We start from the raw sequence: 23,689 nt of genomic DNA on the forward strand, positions 1-23,689 counted from the left end.
CACGTACCCAAAGGAGATTTCGATGCTACATGTGTTTGGGCATAACCGGCGGCCGGGGGGGGGGGGGCAGCCCTGTGTTTAGCACAAAATATAGTTCTGTCCTAGACTGAAAATCAGGTTTGCTGCTGCATAATGTGTGAACTGGCCCTTTAATTAACATGTGTCATTTCCTGATCTCCTTCAGAAGTCTGCCCACGAGAGCCATGAGCCATACTGAGCCACAGTAAGAGCAGCTCAATTCACTGGTTTGCCGCTCTAAATAGATGGAATAAATTCAGATCCTGCATTGTTCCTCCTCCTCCAGCACCCAGCATTGGTTGCTGGTGTGACTCATGAGCTGGTATTTCACAAGGATGGGTTCAAACTTCTGTAAATTGCAGCGTCAGATGGATAAAGTTGTTGGCAAATAGTGGCTTCTGAGTATCCTGCTGTTAACCAGATGTTTCGTGTGAGGCATGCACTGTATTTCCTCAACACAGATGTTTTAGGAAAGTGAATCTGTAAATCCATTTTCTTCTTTTAGCCAAGCCACTTCAGACTTTCTCAACCAAGAGGCTTACATTGTGTGTGTGTGTTTCATTTATTGGTCTATATTATAAAAGCAAAGTGTATGTTGGTTAGAATGCATATTTGATTTAAAATAGGATTTCAAAATATTTGAAAAGGCTCACTTCCATGTTCTATTAACAACATTCACACATGCCACCAAAAAATGGTAGCAGAGAGACTCAAAGGTGCTCTTTAGCATCACGTGTATGAAAGCAGTATTTGCCCAGAAGCATGGTGTCCCTAAACTGCTGCAGCAGCTCTGCACTGCACATTCTATGGCCAGACATTGAGACTGTTCTGATGACAGGGCTACCTGGGTTACCCCAGGTGGCTCATGTCATCTGGTGCGCCAGGAACGGAGGGTTCCCGGCTGCTCCAGACCATACTAGCCCACTTTATAACCCGGCAGTTAGCTGAGATTAAACAAACCTGCTGCAGAACCACCCTAACCCTGCCGTTCGTTTAACCTTAACAGTTTGTCTGGGCAATCGCTGGGTTAAGAGCCTTCCTCCTGGCCTGCTGATTTTTCCCGGCAGCTGCCACATGGAGCATCTTGGGATGTGGGAGGGGAAGGTCCTCCCACTCCCTGCTGTTGCCACCACTGCACCATTGCTTGACATTAAGCTGGGGAGGGATGCACGCAGCCAGAAATTCAACAGATGCAACTTCCCCAATCACTTGCTAGAGATGCCCCTGATGATTTTCTGCCTGATGCATCTCTACAAGCTGCAGTGCTTCCCTCAAATGCCACCTACTTTAATGTATGTACAGTAGAAATTTAACAGCTGCACAATCATTATCTACAGATGCACCTGATGGATTTCTGGCTGATGCCCTGTGATTTTTTTTTTTTAAAGGGAAATCACTGATTTATGTGAACCCTCTGGAAGCTGAGGTAGATGTTAAAAAGTTACCTCTATAATACATATAAAGCATTGATACAGTGCTTCATATAGCAGTGCACGTTCTAGCTATCAATTTCAATCTGCATTAGTGGTTCGGGGCCTCCTATGTGAGGGCTCCAAAGGCCATCAAACAGATCCCTCAGCACCCCACTGTGATCAATTCGCCTTATATTTTGCAGTTAAAATTGCTTGTATCTGTTCTGACTTGGATGCTAAGGTTTTTGTGGCCCTGGAACTGGATGTTGCCAATGCACCATCTGGTCTTGTCATATTGGATGGTTTTCAGACTGTGTTGTCTGAGGAGCTGGATAGGCTGCTTGGGAGGTTGAGGCCTACCACATGCATCCTCGACCCTTGCCCTTCATGGTTGGTGAAGGCTCCTAGAGAGGGACTGGGTCCATAGGCAGTGCAGATGGTGACTGTCAGAGAGACAGGAGATGGTGCTCACTCAGCTGAAGAAGGCAGTCATCTGTGGGTGTGGACTATGCAGATGACACCCAGCTCCTCCTATCATTTAAGTCAGCAGACACCAGGGACGTAGTGGATGCTCTGAATCGGGGCCTGGAGGCTCTTCTGGGCTGGATGGAGGGAAACAAGCTGAAACTTAATCCAGATAAGACGGAAGTGCTCTGGGTTGGCAAAAATGATCATCCGAGTAGTGAGGTAAATCCAGTCTTGGATGGGGTCACACTCCTCGAAAGACAAAGTTTGCAGCTTGTGGGTGCTTCTGGACCTGATGCTGTCCTTGGAGGCACTGGTGACAGCAGTGCTTTTTACCAGCTATGGTAACCAGCTGCGCCAGCTGCAACCCTGCTTGGAGAAGTCGGGTCACCTAACCTCAGTCACTCATGCTTTGGTAACATCCAGATTGGTCTACTGCAAAGTGCTCTACATAGGGCTGTCCTTGAAGACAGTTCAGAACTTCAGCTGGTCCGGAATGCTGCTGCAAGGATGTTCATGGGTGCAAGTCGCTTCATGAGTGTCACATCCATCTTGCCGCAGCTTCATTGGTTACCAGTCCACTTCCAGGCTAGATTCAAGTCGCTGGTCTTGACCTTTAAAGCTCTACATGGCATGAGGCTGGGGTACCTATCGGACAGCATGCGCTCATAGGAACTTGCCAGGGCCCTCCACTCAGCTTCTCAGGCCCTGCTTATGGCCCACCACTAACAGAAATCTGGTTGGCAGGGACTAGGGACAGGGTCTTTTCTGTTGTTGCCCCTCAGCTTTGGAATGCCCTCCCTGAAGAGCTTCACTGTGCTCCCTCAATGTTGTTTTTTTTTAAACAACAATTTAAAACACATCTTTTAAAAGAGGCTTTTTAATGTTTTATCTGCTGTTTATATCTGGTAGGCTCTTTAGTTTTTATAGTTCTCAGTTTTTAGCTTTTTATTAATCTTTTAATTTGAAACTTGTAAAACATTTGTAATTTTAAACGTGATTTTAGTCTGCTCTTCCAACTTGTTTAACTTCATTAATCTTTTATTTTACATTGCATCTGTTTTATTAATGTTGTAAGCCACCCTGAGCAGTAGTGTACTGGGGGCGGGTTATAAGTATGTATGTATGTATGTATTCGATTTATATACTGCCCTTCCTAAAGTGGCTCAGGGCAGTTTACATTAAAATCAGAAACCATTTAAACCAGATTAAAAATTATTACATTTTTAAAACTCATCAAATTCACATTAGATATAATTAAAAGCCAGGCTTAAAAGACAGGACTTTAAGGTTCTCCTGAACGTCTTCAAAGAAGATAATCCTCTTATATCCACTGGGAGCGCGTTCCACATCCTAGAGGCGACAACTGAGAAAGCCCAATCCCAGGTCACCACCAGATGAACTGGTGGCACCCTAAGACAGACCCTTCCTGATGATAAGAACATAAGAACAGCCCTGCTGGATCAGGCTCAAGGCCCATCTAGTCTAGCATCCTGTTTCACACAGTGGCCTACCAGATGCCTCTGAGAAGCCCACAGGATTGAGGGTAGGGATGTGCACAGAACCGACGATGGCTGGTTTGGCAGCAGGGAGCGGATAGCTTTAAGGTGCAGTGTTCTTAACCCACCCCATGTTCCCCCCACCAGCGCTGTCTTTAAAATTGCTGGTGTGGGGCGGCTGTCTACCGCCTTGCCGCCCCGGCCAGCATAATACCGGAAGTGTCTGGTACACATGTGCACATCATGATTTTAAAGATAGCGCTAGCAGGGGAAATGCAGCGGCGGGAAGGGGGGGGTAAGAGCACCTCCTCATGCCTTAAAGCTATCCCCCCTGACACCTTCAAACCAGCTTGAACCAGTTTTGAACCAGTTTGTGCACATCCCTAGCAGGGGGTGAGGGCTTGCCCCTACTCTTGCTGTTGCTCTCCTGCAACTGGTATTCAGAGGCATCATGTCTCTGAGGCTGGAGGAGGCCTATAGCCACCAGACTAGTAGCCATAGATAGACCTGTATGACTTTGTCTAAGCCCCATTTAAAGCCATCCAAGCTAGTGGATCTTAATGGGTGGTGGGGATCTTGTAGAGAAAGGCGCTTTTTCAGGGAACCCAGACCTAAGCCATTCAGAGGTTTAAAGGTAATAACCAGCATTTTGTACTTTGCCTGGAAACATACTGGCAGCCAGCGCAACTGTTTAAGAACAGGATGATGTGGTATAATGTGGTCAGTTACCCCAGAAACTAATCTGGCTACCACATTTTGAACTAACTGAAGTTTCGGTACAAAGGCAGCCCTACATAGAACAAATTGCAGTAATCCAACCTGGAGGTTACCAGCTGGTGTACCACTCTTTTCGGGTCATTCTTCTTAAGGAACAGGCAGAGTTGTTAAATCAATTGCAGCTGGTAAAAAGCACTCCTGGCCACAGCCTCTACCTGAGACACCAGGGTGAGATCTGGGTCCAAGAGCACTCCCAAGCTACAAACCTGTTCTTTCTGGGGTAGTGTAACCTAATCCAGAACAGGAAGTCCTATCCCATCTTGCAGATTGTGACCCCCAACAATGAGCACCTCTGTATTGCTTGGATTCAGCTTCAGTTTATTTTCCCTCTTCCAGCCCATTACTGCCTATAGGCAGGCATTTAAGGGGCCAATGCCATTTCCTGATATTGATGCCAAGGACAGATAGATAGACAGATAGATAGATAGATAGATAGACAGACAGACAGACAGACAGACAGGATGCACCCTCTGAGCCTATTTCTCTTCATTAGACCTTATGTGGGACCAGACAGAAAAGTGACTGTTTACTGAGCTTTGTAGACAGCACAAAAAGACACAAAGTACTGTATTGTTAAAAATATATCCCTGAGGGCTGCACAACCCTCAGGGATATGTTTCTGGAAGCCAAAAAATACATTTGGAGGGAGGGGAGAGCAGCCTTCTCCTGTATGTGCTCAACTGTGGGACAAGCCTTTGGCTGAACTCATGAGCTGAACTCAGCTCATGCTCCACCCTCCTAACACTATGGAGCATGTCAGGCAGTCTGTGTACTGGGCAGGATGAAGATAGGTTTATTCCCTCCCGCTTTTAACAGGGATTCTTCCATAATTCTCTCTCCCAGTTTTTTTAAAAAAGATCTTTACATAGTTTCCCACCTACATTTGTTAAAACAAACTTCCAGTTATTCTTCTCATTTTCCAGAGATTGTTCCATTATAGCAAGTGCACTTGGAAACAAGTCCCACAGAGTTCAATGAAGCTTACTCCCATGTACGTGTACATATAGAATTGCAGCCTCACTCATCAAAATGCCACTTGAAAGGGGATTTTCAATGCATTGCAGAGTTTATAGGCTCAGCAATCCTAATTGGTCCCAATCCTAGGACAGTTTCCTCATTTCTGAGGAAATGGAGTGCTGTTAATAATTTCAAAGATATGCAAGTATGACTATAGTAAGGCCCCACTACAATAAATATGCTTCCTTCTTGTGAAAGTCTTCCAAGGTTTGCTGAGAGGGTAGGGGGAGAGGAAGGAGAGCGGAGGAAAAGTCCATGTTCTAGCCTGGAGTCCCTTGACAATCCCAGTCCTATGCCCATTAACTCAGAGGTAAAGTCTACTAAAATAAATAGCCTTCCTTCTCACTAACATATTTAAAGTTTTGCTGAGGGACTTTCCTTTCCCATTTTGACAGAGGTGGGAAAAGTGAAAAGAAAGCCCATAAAAGGAAAGAGAAGGATTATTTAACTGCACAAGGACCAAAGTGTTTACAGAGTCCCTTTTTCAGGCACCTATTTTCTGAAGCAGGTAGTCATTCTCCAGAACTTGCCAGTACTTGTTCCTGCCAACTCTGCCTTCAAAACTCTTAACAGTTCAAATCCATGCTCCGCAGCCTTAAATGATTATCCTGTTATTATGGGGACTTCAAATGTTAATAACTTGAAAAATACTGGATGGCTTTTTTTTTCAAGCAAGCAAAAGGCACTAGCTGAATTTTAAGTTGGGTTTTTGGATAACATTGACTGGGCTGGTAAAAAAAAAAAAGACTAAATTTTGCCTTGTGCAGTTTCTGTTGCCAGCACCATGAACATTTTTGCATGTTTTTGTACACCGCCCAGAGTCTTCGGAGTGGGCGGTATATCAAATGTTTCAAATAAAATAAAACAATAAACATTTTCAAACTGCTGCTTCTTGGCCATTTTTCAATGGATGTTCATGAAAGTTGGGGAGGTGTCAGTGCTTGTCACCTAGCAGATGTGGACCACATTTCAGGAAGCTTGGATAGATGGTGTAGATTTTGTGACCAATTGAATGCTCGGGGCTTCTCTCAGCATTATAATTGAGAGAATGCCATTCATCTTAAGTATAGGGACACTACCATGCCCCCATAATAAAGTATCATCTGCAAGTGTGGTGTTCTACAAAGAGTGAGAAGACAGGTCCCTGTCCCAAAGGACTCACCATCTAAAAGCCGACAAAAGGGAGGCAAAGGAGGAAAGGGAAGAAAGTAGAAGCATGGAGAAGCTGGAGAAGAACATGCAATTATTTCATATAGGGTACCGGTAGACTAGACTAAGTTATGAATTAGGATTCACCCAAAGGTGATAACTCATCATAGATGTTTTATTTTAGAGTGTCGAAACACACCTGTTATTCTAGAGTACCTAGTATTAAAAATGTAATGAAGTGAATGCTCTAGAAAGGGACAAGAAACACACTGTGAAATCCAGGATAGCATTGTAATAAAGGCCTGCTTGATCCTCGTGGCTTGGGGGGAGGGGTCTTTGTACATACAGAAAAATCACTAACTCCTCCCTGCCCCCACCCCGGTACTTTCTGTTTTTTAAAAAATCACCTATACCAAGTGAAAAGATGATGTACAATTAATCATAATTGAAGGGGCAGATATCCTGTGGCAATTCCACCCAGTGAGAATCTAATTCCCTGTCCAGACCTATTCCAGGTGACTCAGGTCACCTAACAAAGCATGTCAGGATGTTGGAGGGCTCATTAGCTACCGTACAACGATAAGAACAGCTATTCTCAAAGGGGAAAACCCCGGAGCAACATCTGCTCATCTCTAGACTACCTCTATGCAGTGCCAGTCTTCGCAGTGATAGAACCAATGACCTACTAATGAACTGGCTTTAGTGAGGTGATGGGCAAACTGGGACAGGGCTCCTGTATTTTTAAAAGCCGGGGTAGGAGAGCACGTTTGGGCAGCTGAAGCTTGCATGGCATGAGAAAAGTGGCATCTGTTGAAATTCCCTTTCCCACCCAGCTGTTAAAGACACAGCCCTTCTCAGTATCCAATCACCCTTAAGCAATTATTTTTAAACATTTATACCTTCAGGGAACCCTTTCCACACTATGAGCTGTTGGCTGAGAGATCACTGGATGTTTGCCACGGAAATAGATGTGTCGCTGAGGATTCTGGGATATGTTGCTGAGGTACATTTTGTTTGTGCAGGGTATTGGCCATTACTCCAGAGGTGCTGTGCGCTCAGGACTCTCCTGTGCCTGCAGCTTGCAAGAGAAGATTGGTAATGATGGACAGGGAAGCTGATCTTGTCACTCAGGAGATCCTGCTAAGCTTCCACAAAGCTCTAGAGTCCCCAGAACACAGTTTGAAAACTACATCTCTATGCTATTAGGTAAACAGTCACATCTTCCACCAAAATGTTCTGGGAATTACAGTTCGGAGATGGTGCTGTGAATGTTCTTGGAAATCTCTTGCCTTCACCTCACAGACCTACAGTTCCCAGGATTCACTGGGGAGAGGGATTAACCATGAAACTAGTTTAAGTCTGTAGTATAGATATGCTGCCTGCCCGAGTAAAAGGTTTGACTAGTATCAACTCAGGTTCATCAGCTTAAACAACAACAACTTATGCTATTAGTAACAGCCTGACAGACAGAAATTTAGCAAATGAAGTTTCTCATGGAGATAAAGTGAGGGAAAATGCTCCACCTAATATTCACGTGTGTCAGACTGCTGTTCAAGCTGCAGGAGCAGTGGCAACCTTAATCTTATCTCCTTCATGCCTGAGGCCTGTTGTTAAGGTGAATTGAGAAGTAATGCTAACTGAAGTAATACATAGACTTACTTGGATTTGGCGCAATTCAATGCTAGGAAGCTTTAACCTAATATGGAGCTGCAAATCCTACTTTGTTTTCCTGGCAGGGCTTTTGCTCTTTACTATCTGCTCCAATATTCTTTTGACTAGAGACTGCTCTGCACATGCCCCTGCTAGGAATGTGCATGGAACCGGTTTCTCTGGTTTGGTTCAAATCCTAACCGGATTTGAACTGACCTGACCCAGTCCAGCTTCGGGCTTGGATGAACCAGGTTATCAGGTCCAGTTAGGGTTAGGGTGTTATTTAGGAGGCTGGCAGGGGGCTTGGAGGAGCCCCCCCTGCTCCACGCGATTCTCCACCACCGCTGTGGGCTCTAAATTAAAGGTATTTTTGCTCACCCACCCCCCGCCTTATGTTAGGGAATCCCTCTTTACTTGTAAAGGGGAACCCTGGTTGGATTCCCCTTAACAAGTATGCCTGAACCGGTCTGCAAACCGGTTCTTAGAACTCAGGGCCGGGCCGGTTTGAACTCGAAGTGCCCGAACCGGACCAGTTCAATGTTGAGCTCAGCTCAAATAGAGCCAGCTCGCACATCCCTAGTCCCTGCCCTCTGGAGCAATGCATTTTGGGAAGTGAGTGACTGCATAACAAGACAACATTCACCATTGAAGCTTTTCTTCATTTGCATCCTGGGGAAAAATACGCCTGCTCAATTTGTCATTGTCAGACAGCACTTCAGGCTTGCAAGGGGTGGGGGCAGTCTTGCAAATGTTTTTATAAACTGACTACAGCCACAGACCCTGCAGAACATTAAAGATGCATGTTTTCAAAGGCCTGCAAGTTAAAAACAGGCGCAGGAGCTGTGCTGGCTTTTGAACTTGAAGCAGAGAATTCACGCATGAACATAGCAAGGTTCACGATGATGTGGTGCTCAAGAGATACAGTATACTGCATTACAGTATTCTGTCATCTTTCCTGGCTTCCCTAAAACCAGTGCAGGAGTTGAGGGTGATGCTTCTTGACGCTTGTGTGCCAGGATGGGACTTCAGGTGGACTCTGGGATGTGGTACATGATTATAGCATCCCTTTTAAAAAGCAATATCTGAACAGGGCTACAGATCCATTCTAACTTTGAGCTTCATAGGTTTAGCTTCTCAGTTCTGACATCTTAATTTGTTCCTTGATTGTATGTTTGTATTTTCAAACATATATCAGGGTATCCTCTTTCAGCAGTTGGCCCAACTCTGCCCATCCTCCTTCCCTCAGCTGGCTCCCGGCTGTTGGAAGAAGGACATGCATGTGGCCCATCATTGCTGCCAGCCTCTTCCTTTGGCAGATGGCCCAGCGCTGCCCATCCTCCTTCCATTGGCTGGGCTCCTGGCTGATGGAAAGAGGGCATGCACACGGCTCATGGCCACCAGCTGCCTCCTTCTGCTACCAATGGGGGGGGTGCACCACGGGGAGAGGGGAGGCCACCCATGTAGTGAACAGAGACCTACTCTCCCTTTACTACACTCCTGAGTGTAACAAATATTTTTATCCAATTATATCACGGGGGTGGGCAAACCTGGCCCTCCAGCTGTTGTTAAACTACAACTCCCTAGGTGGGAGATGTAGTTCACAGCAACTGGAGAGCTGTAAAGAGACTATATCTATAAATTTTCAGAGTGATATTTGACTCAATCTGAAAGAGAAAATGCCATTAAGAATTTTTAAAAAATACTTCCTTCAAGCTTTCTCCACCCCCCCCCAACAATTTGGAGAAAAAACATTCCTCTAGGCGCCCGCCCTCCTTCAAATCCCCCACACTTTATTACCCAGGACTTCACATCTTTATATGTATCAGCCCAGACGGAGAGAATTTGATATGGACTGCTGTTTTGGACAGCAGCCTCATGTTCATAGGTATCATGTCTAGCTCTGCTATGGAATGAAGTGCCATGCTGTTTAAAGTATATCTGTACGGAGGGGTTTATTATGGCTTTAGAGCGTTTGATTCAGTACACCCAGGTCCTTGGAAGCAACCAGGCACCCATACAGAGCACGCACCACACACTGTCGTGGCCGATTTAAGGACTCATTTGCAGTGCATGAGTGCTGCACTGCTGGTATGCAAGGTTGCCAACATTCTCCCTTAAAATCCAGCAAAATGGGGCAGTACTCAGTCACATTCTATCTAGTAGCCTTTTATGTTTTGTTGATTAGAACTTTGTCCCAGTGGGGATCCTGTAGAGAGTGGAGTCAAAAAGAAAAGGGAGGGAAAGAAGGAGAAAATGGAGTTGTTATAGGAATAAAAGTTAAACAAACAGAAGATTATTTTGTATTTATGAGAGAAGCAGCTATAAAACACACTCCAACACTGGCTCCACAACCCCATTCCAACTTGAAGAACACCATCCATGATATGCAAAACACAGGCGCGATCTGCGCCATTTTCAATTTGTGAGGAATGACACTTCCCCCTCTCACAGAGCTGTTTTATGTATTTGGTAAGAGATCTCATTTATGGAAAAGATTTATACTCTACCTTTCCAGCAGTGGTGTCCAAGGTGACGCAAAACTTACAAGCAATTCAAGAATAAAGTGCAAAACAAAACCACCTAAAATCAGCAACAAGCACATCATAAGGAGCAAGTGATATGATAAACAAAAGTTATAAACAATTCTGTAATGACATCCTGCCAAAAGCTTGGGAGACCTGTACAGCTTTCACTTGCCCCCTAAAAGTTTGCGTGGATGTTGGCAAATGTGTCTGGGGAGTGCATTCCATAACCATAACTGCAACAGAGGAGGAACTGTCTTTGGTGGCCACCCACCAAACCATCAAAGGTGCGAGCACAAGGAGTAGCAGATGATCCCAGTCCTCAGACATGTTTATATGGGAGAAGGCAAGGTAATCCTTCAGCTATCCTGATCCCAAGGTAATCCCATCATTTCCCCAAACATTTGACCATATCAGTGTTCCAGATGTATCTTTACTTCATAATTATGGATCTCTAAATCTCCAGATGTACATTTTCTTCACAATCATGGATCTCTAAAGAGAGAACAACAGTGTGTGTTTGAGAATTTCAAGAGAAATGCAGACGGCAGGGAAAGGGTTGAGCATGCCCATTTCTCACTCCTCCTTCCCTGAAAAGCAGAGGAGACTTTGTAACTGAGAAGGGGTGCCATTAGGCTAACATTACGTGACTGCAGTGTAACGTGTAGTTTGGTCCTCCGTGCTGAACTAAAAACAGCAGGAAAGAAAGCTGAAGGGAAGAATTCCTGAGATAGCTAATCAAATTAACTTGATTCACTCTTTACCTTGGGATTTTAAAATCTCAAAATGGAAACCTGAGATGATTCACAGAGTGCTGGATGGTAATGGGGAAAGAGCTAATGATATTGTCTCTGTGTATAGCACATCCTAATGGAAAATTAAAGAAGTACAAAACCCTAAGGAATTGCATGGTTGCTCGAGGTCTTTTTGGGTAGAACCTGAGCTTGCTTAGGAAGAATTATGGGTAGCCTCAGAAGTTAGTTTATGTATTTGGTAGTGAGGCCAAGCTTTTAAGTTGAGAGAAATTCCTTTAAATGTGGAGGAAAAGAGAAACAGATGGCTTTACAAATCCCCTGAATGAAAAACAAGGATAACCAAACATAAAACAATCCTGCCTCCCAGGAGTAGCCTTTCAATGAGGCCTGGTGAGGTGGTCACTTTAGGCAGCAGATTATTGGGGCACCAGTGGGCAGCAGAATACCACCTCCAATTCTGCCTCCTCTACCTTACCTGCCCCCCCCGCTGCCATTGGGGTAGCTCTTTGCTGAGTGGTGGCATAGCAAAGAGCCACTGTGAGACTGTTCTCCTCCTCCTCTTTCATGGAGGATGTCACCACCTGAAACAGTACATGTGTGCCCTTCTTCCATCTTCTTCCTTATATGCCATTGGGCTGACTAGGAAAAGGGGATGCAGTGGAAGAGGACATGCAAGGAGGAAAGAGAGTTCCTCTTCCACTAGCATCCCCTTTTCATAGTCAGCCCAGAAGGCATGAGGAAAATGGAGGAGTGGAATGATTGGGAACATCAACTGCATTGTAAATAATATCATGTGGATTTTGTGAATTCAGCCATGTTCATGATGTTACAGTGTGTTATAGATATGTGGCTCAGGACACCACCTGCAGTAAGTTGGGAAAACAACCACAGATTTTTGCACTCCATTCTGAAGTAACAGAATGCAGGGATAATTATCAGATATATGGTCTAAAAATTAACATCTTATGGACCTTAACTTGGAGGATAACTGACTGTTTAATATGTATTGAAACATATAATTAAATAATTGTATGATGATCGCTGTTTTATCCATCACTTGCACACATATGTGCACACATAAGTCTATAAAGAATGGGGAACAGGAGTGATAGAACATTCCCCAGCTTTCGTCAGCCTTACTCACCACCCTCCCCCAACCACCATGTGGAGAAGCTGCCTTAATCTCAACCTCTTCCTTCATTTAGACTCATCACATCAGCAGCAGCCTCTGTGATCAATAGGATGGGAGAGAGATGCGGGTGGACAGGAGTTATTCATTCATTTCCTGACCACTGAGACGTGGGATTTGCCCATAGTAAAGTAAGGGGCAAGGCCAGGCAACCTAGATCTGCCCAGAATAGTACCGTCTCCTTTCCTAATTGCATCTCCTGAGCCCAGTGCTTGGTTTTTGTTTTTTTGAAAGAGGGTCTCTTTAGAAATGTAATGTTTCCTTCTCTCCCAGAAGCCCAGAGTTGCATTCAGAAAGGGAGAAGGGATACCCCTCAATGGATATAGCACCTGCTTTCTCCCAAGGTCCCAAGTTCACTTTCTAACATCTCCAGTAAAATGGATCTTGCATAGCAGGTCTGAGAAGTATCTCTTCTTGAGATCTTGGAGAGCTGCTGCCAGTCAGAGAAAACAGCACTCAGCTAGATAGATCAATGGCCTGACCCAGTATAAGTTGCTTCACATGTTAATATATTTAAATATGACATTGTTTGATAGCAGTTGGGCAGATTTTGCACTTTTGCAAATATATGGGAGTGGGGTTGCAGGTTTTGCAAATGGAGTACTTCTTCTACATCTTGAGTACTCAGTCAGATGGTATCTTGGGAGAAATGGATAGCATAGGGATGTGCAAAATATTTTTTCTTGAAACAGGCCGTTTTGAGTGTTTCAAGCTCGAAACAAAACCTCCTCTAAATATGGGCTTGTTTCAAGCTTGGAACAAAACAACCCTGTTTCCATCAAAATGTTTTGACATTTTGAGCGCCATTTTGGAGGCCTGTTTTCCCCTTGCTGATTGGTTTTCTGGCACTGGCTTTTAATTGGCTTCTGATTTCCTTGCTTCGTGGTTGGCCTGTTAGAATACAAATCAAGTGTTGTTATGGGCAACTGTGCCCACATTAGTTGGGGGGAGGGAGGATGGGAGGAACACAAAAGGAGAGAATTTCAAAATGTATTCAAAGGTTCCAGGAGGCAGAGAGAGCCTCTCTTGAAGAGGATACTTCAGGAGAAGAAGGTTTGATGTTGTGTTTCTCTCTCTCTCAGCACTCAGTATAATATGCTCTACTATTGCTGCTTTAACTATCTTGTTTTGCTGGATCTCAGACTGACAAAGACAGAACTTGTGTGCCTTCCTTCCTTGAGTTGTGGTTTGTTTTGTTTGTGAGAGATCAACTTTTGCCAATGATGTTACTGCAGCACAGGCAGGGGCGTAACTATAATAGGGCAAGGGGAGACAGTAGTCTGGGGGCCCACTGCCTTGGGCCCCCGCCGGAGGCAAGTCACATGACTGACTCACCCAGCCATGCACCCACCCAGGCTTCCTTCAGTTGTATTCATCCTCCGAAATTGATGTGAATGGTAAGACCTGGAGCTACCAGAACAGCTTGTCTTTCTCTAGTACCATTAAATGACTTGCATCATCCACAATTTACAAAACCTTTTAAAAGATAATTTAGGATGATGTTCTATTGTGGCACATAGGGGATATATATAAAAAGCATATATGTATGCTTTTTGTTACCACTATTCCACCTCATTTAATATTTCTTTACTTCATGAGCTGAGTTTCAGTGAGGGGGGGCATTTTAAAATCTTGTCTTTGGGCCCACTCCAACCTTACTATGCGCCTGAGCACAGGCATTGTCTGTGGCTGGCAGTGGATTCTGGGTCAGTGATTTTTCGGCCATTTTTGGACTCCAAAATGTGTCTTCTGTGTTGGCAGTGACAGATTTCCTTTACTGTGTGCTTCTGCAGTGTTTCTCAAGGCAGGGTTGCAAAATGCATTACACATTGCAATGCAAAATGTGTGTGTGTACTCTGTGAGTGCAGCTTGTCTTGGCCATAGGGAACAATGGGGAAACTCAAAACACCCTGTTGTTCCCCATGGGTAGCTCCTAAAGACAAGAAAGTGGTTGTGTGGTAGGCCATGATGGGTGCTACCTACCACATAACCCACAAAAGAAATGGGCAAGCGGGCAATTTTAAACAAAATTTTAACCTTTCCCCCAAACCCCCATAGGATCCTATGGGGGGAAGGTTAAAAACGTGTTTAAAATTGCCTGCTTGCCCATTTATTTTGTGAGTTTGGTGGTAGGTAGAACTCATCATGCCCTAGCACACAACTCACTTTGATGTCCCTAGAAGCGACCCATGGGGAACAATAGGGTGTTTCGAGTTTCTCCATTGTTCCCTATGGCTGAAATACTCAAAACATTTTGAGTTGTTTAGTTGAAACAGCTGGTTCAACTGCTGTTTCAACTAAACATTTCAGCCATTTTGTATTTCATTTTGAGCTTGAAACAAAACGCAAAATCTGTTTTGTACACATCCTTGGGATAGAATGCTAGGAATAAACTCTTATGTTTATTGATCATGTAATGGCCACATTATGTTTACCATACACAGTATGGAAGAACCACCTTTCCCTTAATCATGTAGCCCACAATTAAATGCTGCTTTAAGTATGTGATTGGGCTTGTCATTTTTTTTAAAAAAAAATAACTTAAATAGCAGCTGGGGAAAATTATCAGGATCAGGCCCACAGTATGAGAATGGCTTTAATCCTTTGTCCCTGACCCAGTTCTAAGCTGCATAAGGGCAATAGATGGTATTGCATCCAATAAAACAGTGGAACTGTCTGCTTCATGCAGGGATGGGTTGTCCTTCATTGGAGATTTTCAGAAAGAAGCGGGATGGCAGTCTGCCAAGGATATTGTAGCAGATTCCTTCACTGAGCAGAAAGTTGGATTCGATCTGTCAAGGTCCCTTCCATCAAGGCCCCTCCCAATTCTAGCATTCTATGATTCTATTATTCATTTAAGCAAGTGATACAAACATCCAGTCAATCCTGAAACTAGGTGTGGGATGTTAATCACTCCTGACAAGGGCAACCACAGAAGAATCACCATGAAAACAACCTAGCAGCATCCTTGTGCAACACCACCATTGCATATCACTTACTGTAAGATGCCTCAAGTAGCACAAGCAGCAGGGTATTGGAAGGACTGTGTTGTGGTATCCCTGGCCAAAAGTAACAGGGCTATGGGATCATGTCAGGCCTCCATTCTTGCCTGCATCTCCTGTCCTGTGCTCTGCTCCTACCTCCCAGCTCAGCAGACTAGAGGCAAAAGTCTCCACACCAAGGAATGGAGAACTATTTATGTACTGCACTGTACACTAGAATGGTACTATGAAATACTTTGTGGCAGGCTATCATTGACTTACTGCAACTCTGCTAGAGGACAGTCAGGCAATCCAGGGAGAGTGTGGTGTAGTGGTTAGAGTGTTGGACTAGGAATTGGGAGAATCAGGTTCAAAGCCTGCTCAGTCATGAAACTCACTAGTGATCTTGGGTTAGTCGCTATTTCTCAGCCAAATCTACCTTGCCGGGTTGTTGTGAGGATGCAGTGGGTGGAGAATATCCATGTATATTGCCCTGAGCTCCCTGGAGGAAAGGTGGGATGAAAAAGGTAGAAACCAGACTGAACCCAAGATGCTGCTCACCTCTGTGAGTTGAGTACCCTGGCTGTCCTGAGTTCACTTAGTTCTAGTGTCTAGGAATTGTGGCACAGTTCCAGCACCCAGGGAGGACCTGGATCTGAACCTAACAAAGCAGCCTTGGAGGATAAATAGAACATTTTGTTATAAGACCCTTCTTGCATTTTGATCCCACTCTTCCTCTGAGGAGTTTGAAGTGCCATGCATGGCTTCTCTTGCTCTTTTATCCTCAGAACCCAGTAAAATAGGTTAGGCTGAGAATAGGTGACTGACGCAAAATCACACAGTAAGAATCTGGGTTTTCATGGTCCTAGTCCGACATGATAACCACACTGACCAGCTCTCTCTGACAGAGAAAGAGCCCCAGAGGCTGCCCCCTCTGATTTTAAATGTGTGCTGGAAGCTCCAGCACTAAGTACAATTCCCTGGTGCACTTCTGTGTTAGAATCATAGCAGATGCTGTTGCAGGTAGAGTCAATTAGTTTTGTTGACCTGGACAACAACTCATGACTGACAAACCTGACCAGCAATTAAGATCTTCCAGGACTGGCCCAAGGGTTCTTGGTGCCCTATGGAGTATGACTTTAGAGTATGACTTTGGCGACCCCTCCCACATTCAGTAAATAAATTGGTGTGGACATGTTAGCACTAATGAAGTCAGTGTGGACATGTTAGCGCTAAATGAAGGCAATGAGAATAAACTGGTTCAAGTGCAAGGATGGTAAGCTGGTTCAAGTGACGTGATCTGTGTTCCACAAACATCCAATCTAATTTTGGAAGAGGTGGGAGAAGAATGGTGAATGGGGAGGCAGGCAGGAAGGAGGAAAAGAAGGAAGGGGATTGTTTTCTAATTGCGATGGAGGTGCGGTAGCTACCTGGCAGAAGTGAGCAGACTGGCGAGGATTGCCAATCACTTTGCCTTGCCTCCCTCCTGCTCTGTCATCCTCTCCCTTTCTCTGCCTGCCTCTTTGCTCTTCTCATCCTCCTTAGAGAGGAAGGTGGTGGTCGTTGGCTGCTGTGGCAGCATTGTGATTAGGGGAAAGGCTGGCGGGAAAGGAAGTGGGCCACAGGCAAATGAAGAGGCTTCCTGGATCTGAACAAGCAGCTTTGCCTGCCTGGCAGATAGTTGGCCAAGAAAGAGTAGAGAGCGAAGGCAGCCAGAAGGATATCCACTCTGTGAAGCTCATGTAAAGCAGGGTCTTGCAGTGATATCATGAGTAAAGACATGGATGGAAAATGGTAGCCAGAGCAAGGCAGAAGGAAGATCCACAGATCACTGCCAGTGCCTCTTAAAGCTTGGAGCCTTAGGTGATCACCTAGTTCACTTCTATGGATAGGCCAGCCCTGAGATCTGCACTGCAGGTCCCTTTCTGGGTGTTCCTGACTTCTGAGGTGAGGGGGAGGCTAACCGTGGGAAGGTCATCTAAGTTGTGGTGTCCCAATTATGAAACTCCCTCCGTAGGTATATTTGCCTTCCTTACTATCCTTTAGACTGTCCCTGTTCTCTCCTGCTTTTAATGGCATTTGATTGCTTTTTAAAAAAATCTGTCCCCCTTTTAAAATGGATACTTATTTATATATCTGGCCGCTGTTATTACTGTTGTTTCTGGTTTTATCTGCTGCATTGCTTGTATTAACTTTAACTAACTGACTTTGTCAGCGGCTTTGAGGCATGATAAGGCAGGATATAAATCCTTAAATAATAATTTAAATCCCCCCACAAATGAATAGAATACCCTTATATCTTGAAGAAAACTATTCCTGATGGAATAACCTCAAAGGACATTATCTACTCTACACACCTTTCTACCCTACAGTTCTAAATTAGTTTAATTGCGCTTCCCTCTCTCGAAGGAACACTGGGATCTATTTCTGTGAGGCGGAGGTAGGGAATTCTCAGCATACTCATCAAGCTAGGATTCCCAGGATTTCTTGGATCAGGGCTGGATCCAGGAGCCTTCAGCAAGTTGCTCTCCACAGTTCCTCTCTTACTGGCAGTTCATGGATAGGATGAGAGAGAGAGAGAGAGAGAGAGGTGTGACATGAGAGTAAATCTCTGCCCAAAGAATGTCTCCATTACCACTGCATATAGATACTCTCAGGGATCAACACTGAACCTTTCTGTGTCTGTCTAACAATGGCACACTTGATATCAGCCTCACTTGAGGGAAGCCGAAGTCATGACAATTAAACTGGAGTAAAATTTTCATAAATGCATAGCATAGATCTGTCCATGGTATGAATGAGAAAAGAAGGAAAACTGAATTAATTATTTTTGTAAGAATTGTAGCAAGGCAACAGTGCAGTAAAGTGTAGAAATTGCACTCAAAACTCTGTAAATGCAGGCTTTCTCAATTTTTACCTTAATTTGAAACAAATCTAGGAACATAAACCAAATAAAAATGGTTAGATATTAACTTGCCAACTTTAAATCTATGCAGTCTGTGCAATGGAAATTAGAATGAAAGATCCTTTGACTATGTTGTTAGCAACAATTAACAATTAAAACTTGATGTTGCTGTTAATCTTTGTTAAGTTAGTTCTTGGTTAATTTTGGTTTAATGATGTTATGTTTAAAAATCTGCTTTGTTGGCCATCCTGGGAATCCCACTTTATGCTACAGATATGCAGGACTCAAACATTTTGATAACTAAATTAATAAAAACTATGTAGGCGTGTAGAGTAGCTGAACTGAGGCATCAAAGCCAAACTGGAACATTTTAAGTTTTTCTTCATTGTAATGATAGCTCTGCAGAGGTGTACATGAGGTTTCTGCCTTTAACCTATCATATTCGAACAGTCCAGTTATTCACTTCATTAGCAAAGGAAAGCTCTCAGTATGGCATAATGCCAAGAGTATCTAGAACCCTAATAAATTGTAGCATAATGGGTAGATTTGGATGAAAAACTTGGGTTCAAATTCCTAAACAGCAATGAATATGTTTTATTATCTCCCTACCTAACCTACCTCACTAAGATTGTTGTGAAGATAAAATTTAATGTTCCCTGTGTGTTCTGAGATCCTTTGAAAGGAGGGTGGAGTACAATATACAAAAAAAGAACCTCAAGGAGTTTGCTGTTACTACTGTAAAACTGTGTGTCACAGTATTTAAATTATTAAATACTGAGCAGGAAAATAACTCATTAATGCAATGCTATTTTCAGTGGAGGACATATCAGCTAATTCAAACATATGCATCATTTGTGATTCATCATTCTGAAACTATAACTTAAATAGTTTCCACTACTATTCTTAAATAGTAGTTAAGGTTAAAAAGTAGTCGTAGTAGTAGTTAAAGTTATCTTAAAGAGTTTCTACATCACTATTTTACTGCTAACATTGTTACGGATTTCTGAAGTTTTCTTTTTTTATGATGTCGTAAGCTGCCTTGACCACTTGTTGGAAAAACTGGGTACAAATGTTTTAAATAAATACAGAAATACATATTATTTCATGTGAAATGCATAGCTTTCCACTGGGTTTTCATTTTTAGAGGGAATTGCTGTTTCTTATGGAGAGAGCTCCTAAAATATACAGTGCATCACTGTCTATAAGAATTATGAGTAGGTTGCAAGTCTAGTTCTGATAACTGGACAGGAAGAAGACATTCTGACAAATCCGGTAAAATGCTCACCAGATGGTAAAACCAGCAGAAAGTAAATGTGCAGCTAAGTGCTTCATGGTGGAGTAAGCACCTCCCTCCCTCCCTGACAGATAAATACAGATGACCATTTGGTAAGACTCCTTTATAATGGTAAGTAAAGTGTGCCGTGGAGTCAGTGTCGACTCCCGGCGACCACAGAGCCCTGTGGTTGGCTTTGGTAGAATAAAGGAGAGGTTTACCATTGCCTCCTCCCGTGCAGTATGAGATGATGCCTTTCAGCATCTTTCCTATATCTTTGCTGCCCGATATAGGTGTTTCCCATAGTCTGGGAACTGGGAAACATACCAGCCAGGATTCGAACCAGCAACCTCTGGCTTGCTAATCAAGTCATTTCCCCACTGTGCCATACCAGTGCTCAAACTGCAAGAAGCAGGCCTGAGGGGGTCCACCTCCACCTGACTTACCTTTGGTGATAGCCCCCTTCACTGCTTTTAGAAAGGTGCAGATTTGGCTAAAATTGGGGTGAGGCTTGAGGATTTCATTAAGGGCCCCCTACCTCTCCTTTCCACAATTTGAGCACTGTATTACTTTACTGCAGTGGGACAGGGGCTGCGTGCTCCCCACCTTACCATAGTAATGCTTGGAAGCTGTAACGACATAAGTAGGGCTAATCATGGAGGACCCATGAAACTGGCCTCATCCATGTGGGTCTGGCTTCCAGAATCCAGATGCTGCCATGGCAGGGGTAACAGTGCTGCCCATGGAGAAGTGGCTTCCAGTAGGGTAAGAAGGAGCCCAAGTGAAAACTCCTATAGTGTTTGGAAAGGAAAGGTTAGGTTGTGCCTTCCAGTCGGTGTTGACTCCTGGTGCCCACAGAGCGCTGTGGTGGTCTTTGGAAGAATACAGGAGGGTTTTACCATTGCCTCCTCCCGCACAGTCTGAGATGATGCCTCGCAGCACCTTTCTATATCGTTGCTGCCCGATATAAACACGTGGTGAACCCATAAGTCTGAGAGTTCGTAGGTCTGAGTTCCTCCTTACAGGTGGCCAAACTATCCCAGGCTGGTCATATCTCATCCTGCCATGTGATCAGGAGATGCAGATGTGTGGCAAAGACGCGGATGCAAACAGGGAGCTATATGCGGAGGGGGGGGGCTCACCTTGGGTTGCATACGAGACCCAAGGCAGGGGGAGGTAGCCATGACCTGGGCCAGCAGAAGGAGCAAGCCGTTGTCATGGGAACGGAAGGGGTGTGTGCGTGCACAGGGAAGGACTCTTGCACCTTTCCCTTCTCGCGCCGCGGGGAGGGCAGTACTGTTACCCCTGCCACTGCGCTGCTGCCCCGGGCAGGCCCGCCCCTTTCCTCCTCCTATGCCCGCGACAGCTCCAACCACTCCTCACTGTCGGCGATGACTAGCTGGGTCTGAGGGACTTGGCTGCTGAGCAGCAGCAGCGGCGGCGGCGGCGTTGGTGGGGAGGGGGGCGGCGCGCCCGGGTCGGCCCGAGTGCGCATGCTTCCGGTCCGCGGCGCCCCCGCTCGGGAGCGTTCGGCTCCGTTCGGCTATTTCCGCCTCTTTGTTGTACAAACTCCCGACCGGAATAATTTTTTCCCTTCTAACCTTCTTCGAGCTCTCTTAAAAATAACAACAACAATAATAAAAAGACCAAAAAAATAATCCTCCCCCACGAGCGCCTGAGGGGAGCGGGCTTCCTCCCCCCACCCCACCCGCGTGGCCGGCGCCGTCCTCGTTGCTACTGCTGCTGCTTCCTCCTTCTCCTCCTCCTCCTCCTCCTCTTCTCCCCCAGCCAGGTCAGTGTCTTTTTCTCCTTTTTGCTTTCCTTCTCTCCACTACCCCGTCCAATCTAGCCCACCACCGAGGCCTTGCGGGGCTGATTCCCTCCCACCACTGGGCCAAGGGGATGGATGGGGGGCGCCTGTGAGGAGCCCCCCTGTGTCCTGGGTGGGGGTCGCCTTCTGCTTGCCTTGAGAGGAAGGGGCTTTTATTGAGGGGGGCGGGAGGTGGGACTGTGAGAGGCGCATTGGGCCAAAACCTTCCTCTCTCTCTTTCACACACTGCTGGGGTTTCTTGCGTGTGTGGGGGGCTGTGAATGCATTTTGGGGGTGGGTTTGAAGGGTGTGTGTATGTGGCTCTATAACTTTCTGTGACTGCAGCAAATGTCCTCAAGGGGAAGGGTGGTGGTGGTCTTCCTGGTTAAGAGTTGGAGACTTTTCTCTTTCCTCCCCCCACCAGAGTCTCCCGAATAATGACACCCCTCCACCCCTAATTATAGCTATTTCTTCTCCCCCCGCCCTTGCATTTGGTGACTTCTCTATCCCCCACCACAAGTATTTAGGTGCTTGGCTGTTCTGGAAGCCTTCTTTATATCTCCCCCTCCTTAGGAAGGATTCCTACCCCCTGTATAGAAAAGCTTCAATTAATTTTGTATATTTTTCTCACCCCCGCCCCGAAGTTATGCCAAGGAGTAATCTCTCTTGCATGGTGACTAAGGGCTTGCTCATATCGGTGCCTTACTTGTACAGTATGGCAATGCCTACTTCCTATCCTGTGCAGTTTAATCTATAAGCCTGCCACACAGGTTTGTAGGTGTGTGTTTTCAAAGAAGTGTGATTTGTTGGGGTGGGGGCGGTCTGGCATGACAGTTTGAAGGTTGCTGTACAATTGTGAGGCTTAAGTTGACTTGCAGAAGTCTTGACTCTGAAGCAGCAGCAACTAACTTGCAGTTTGCCCACGTTGTTGCAGCCTGGGCTTTAAAAGTGCTCATGGCCTCAGGTGTCTCTGCGAGGGTCTGTAAGGAAATGTTTGGAATTCTGTAGGAGTTGACAATTCTGGGAGTGCTGTGTTGCCATTAAGGACGTTCATTCCCAGTAATTTAGCTAACTGCTCTTACATAGTGGGTGGTTTTTAATGTTCCTTTAGATACAGTGGTGGAAGAGATGGCTATGGGAAAGTGTAATCAAGCTCAGAGTTGTGATGAACTATTTCCAGTACCCCTGATAGTTAATGATTTTTGTTGCAGAAACTATTTTCAAGTGGCACTGCTTTTCTAGGATGGTTGTGCTATAAAAATGTAGCTGTGTATTGGTGTGATGACTGTGATTCACCTGAGAGACTAGTGAATTTGTGAGCTTGAGATCTTTGCTTCTGGTCTTGAGGGTGTAATTGTTGAATAAGTGCCCTTTTGCTGCTTCTAGTTCATTTGGATATGTTAAATCACTTTATTATGTGTTGTGGTGCTCCGTTAATGTGATGATTAGACTTTGGTGGTGAATAGACACATCATCATAGCTATTCACAAGTATGCTCTAGAATTTTAAACTCTTGAGATAGATTACCCTAAATCATCCTACAAGAATGGTATTTCCAATGTCAATATTTTTCCTGTCGGTTAATATGCTGCTGCATGAAAATGTGTACTCTATCATGAAGCTACAAGGGATGTCCAACTTCATGTTACTATTTACCTTTGAATACTCCATATTTTTAATTTAATATTTTATATGCAGGTGTAATCTGATTATATTTTGTTGTGTATGCTAATACACTAAACTATACAGCAATCTTTCTATTACTCCTGTCTTAGAAGCGTTATTTCACTTTTAACTTGTGGTGACCTGTTTGACAGAGGGTCTGCAATGCAGAAGTCCTTATGGATAGGTGTCAAGCTTTTTGCTAAGTCATAGGTAAATGATACACTTCAAAGATAAACCTTATTTCATTATGTTAACAGCCATTTCACATACTAGAAACTGGTACATATTAAACATCGCAAGTATTTCCTCGTACCCCACAGTGTGCGAGGTCACTACATGTATATGTGTGTTTTTGCTCTGCATAAACTTGTACTCACTTTTGTTGTGTCTCATGAAGCGGTTTAAGTGTCACTTGCTAGAATGTGCCAAGTGTGGAAATGGAGTCAGCCTCAACAATATCAGAAATGTCTTTCAAACTTCCTGCTTTCAGGGAACTCCTTCTGCATCAATTTGTATTCCTGGGAGCTTCTCTAGCAAAGGGTTGTGGGGCATGTTCCATGATGCAGAGCAAGTTCATGTGGAGTACCATCCATACTTCTTTC

General features: G+C 44.6%; 1 protein-coding gene across 6 annotated transcripts in view; it reads left to right on the forward strand.

Annotated features, from left to right (window-relative positions):
* PCGF3 (polycomb group ring finger 3) overlaps positions 1-23,689 on the forward strand; it is a 162,106-nt gene that overhangs the window by 39,653 nt on the left and 98,764 nt on the right. For 4 of the 6 annotated variants that reach the window (XM_053290612.1, XM_053290615.1, XM_053290611.1 and 1 more), the window contains exon 1: positions 20,916-21,404. The exons of 1 other annotated variant lie outside the window; for it this stretch is intronic. The gene's annotated coding sequence lies outside the window, so the exon portion shown is untranslated. Of the gene's footprint in view, positions 1-20,903; positions 21,405-23,689 lie in introns of those variants that run through there. One more of the 6 variants, XM_053290616.1, reaches the window with a different exon arrangement.

This window comes from Hemicordylus capensis, chromosome 2 (genome assembly GCF_027244095.1).
Source record: "Hemicordylus capensis ecotype Gifberg chromosome 2, rHemCap1.1.pri, whole genome shotgun sequence".
Classification (NCBI taxonomy): Eukaryota; Metazoa; Chordata; class Lepidosauria; order Squamata; family Cordylidae; genus Hemicordylus; species Hemicordylus capensis.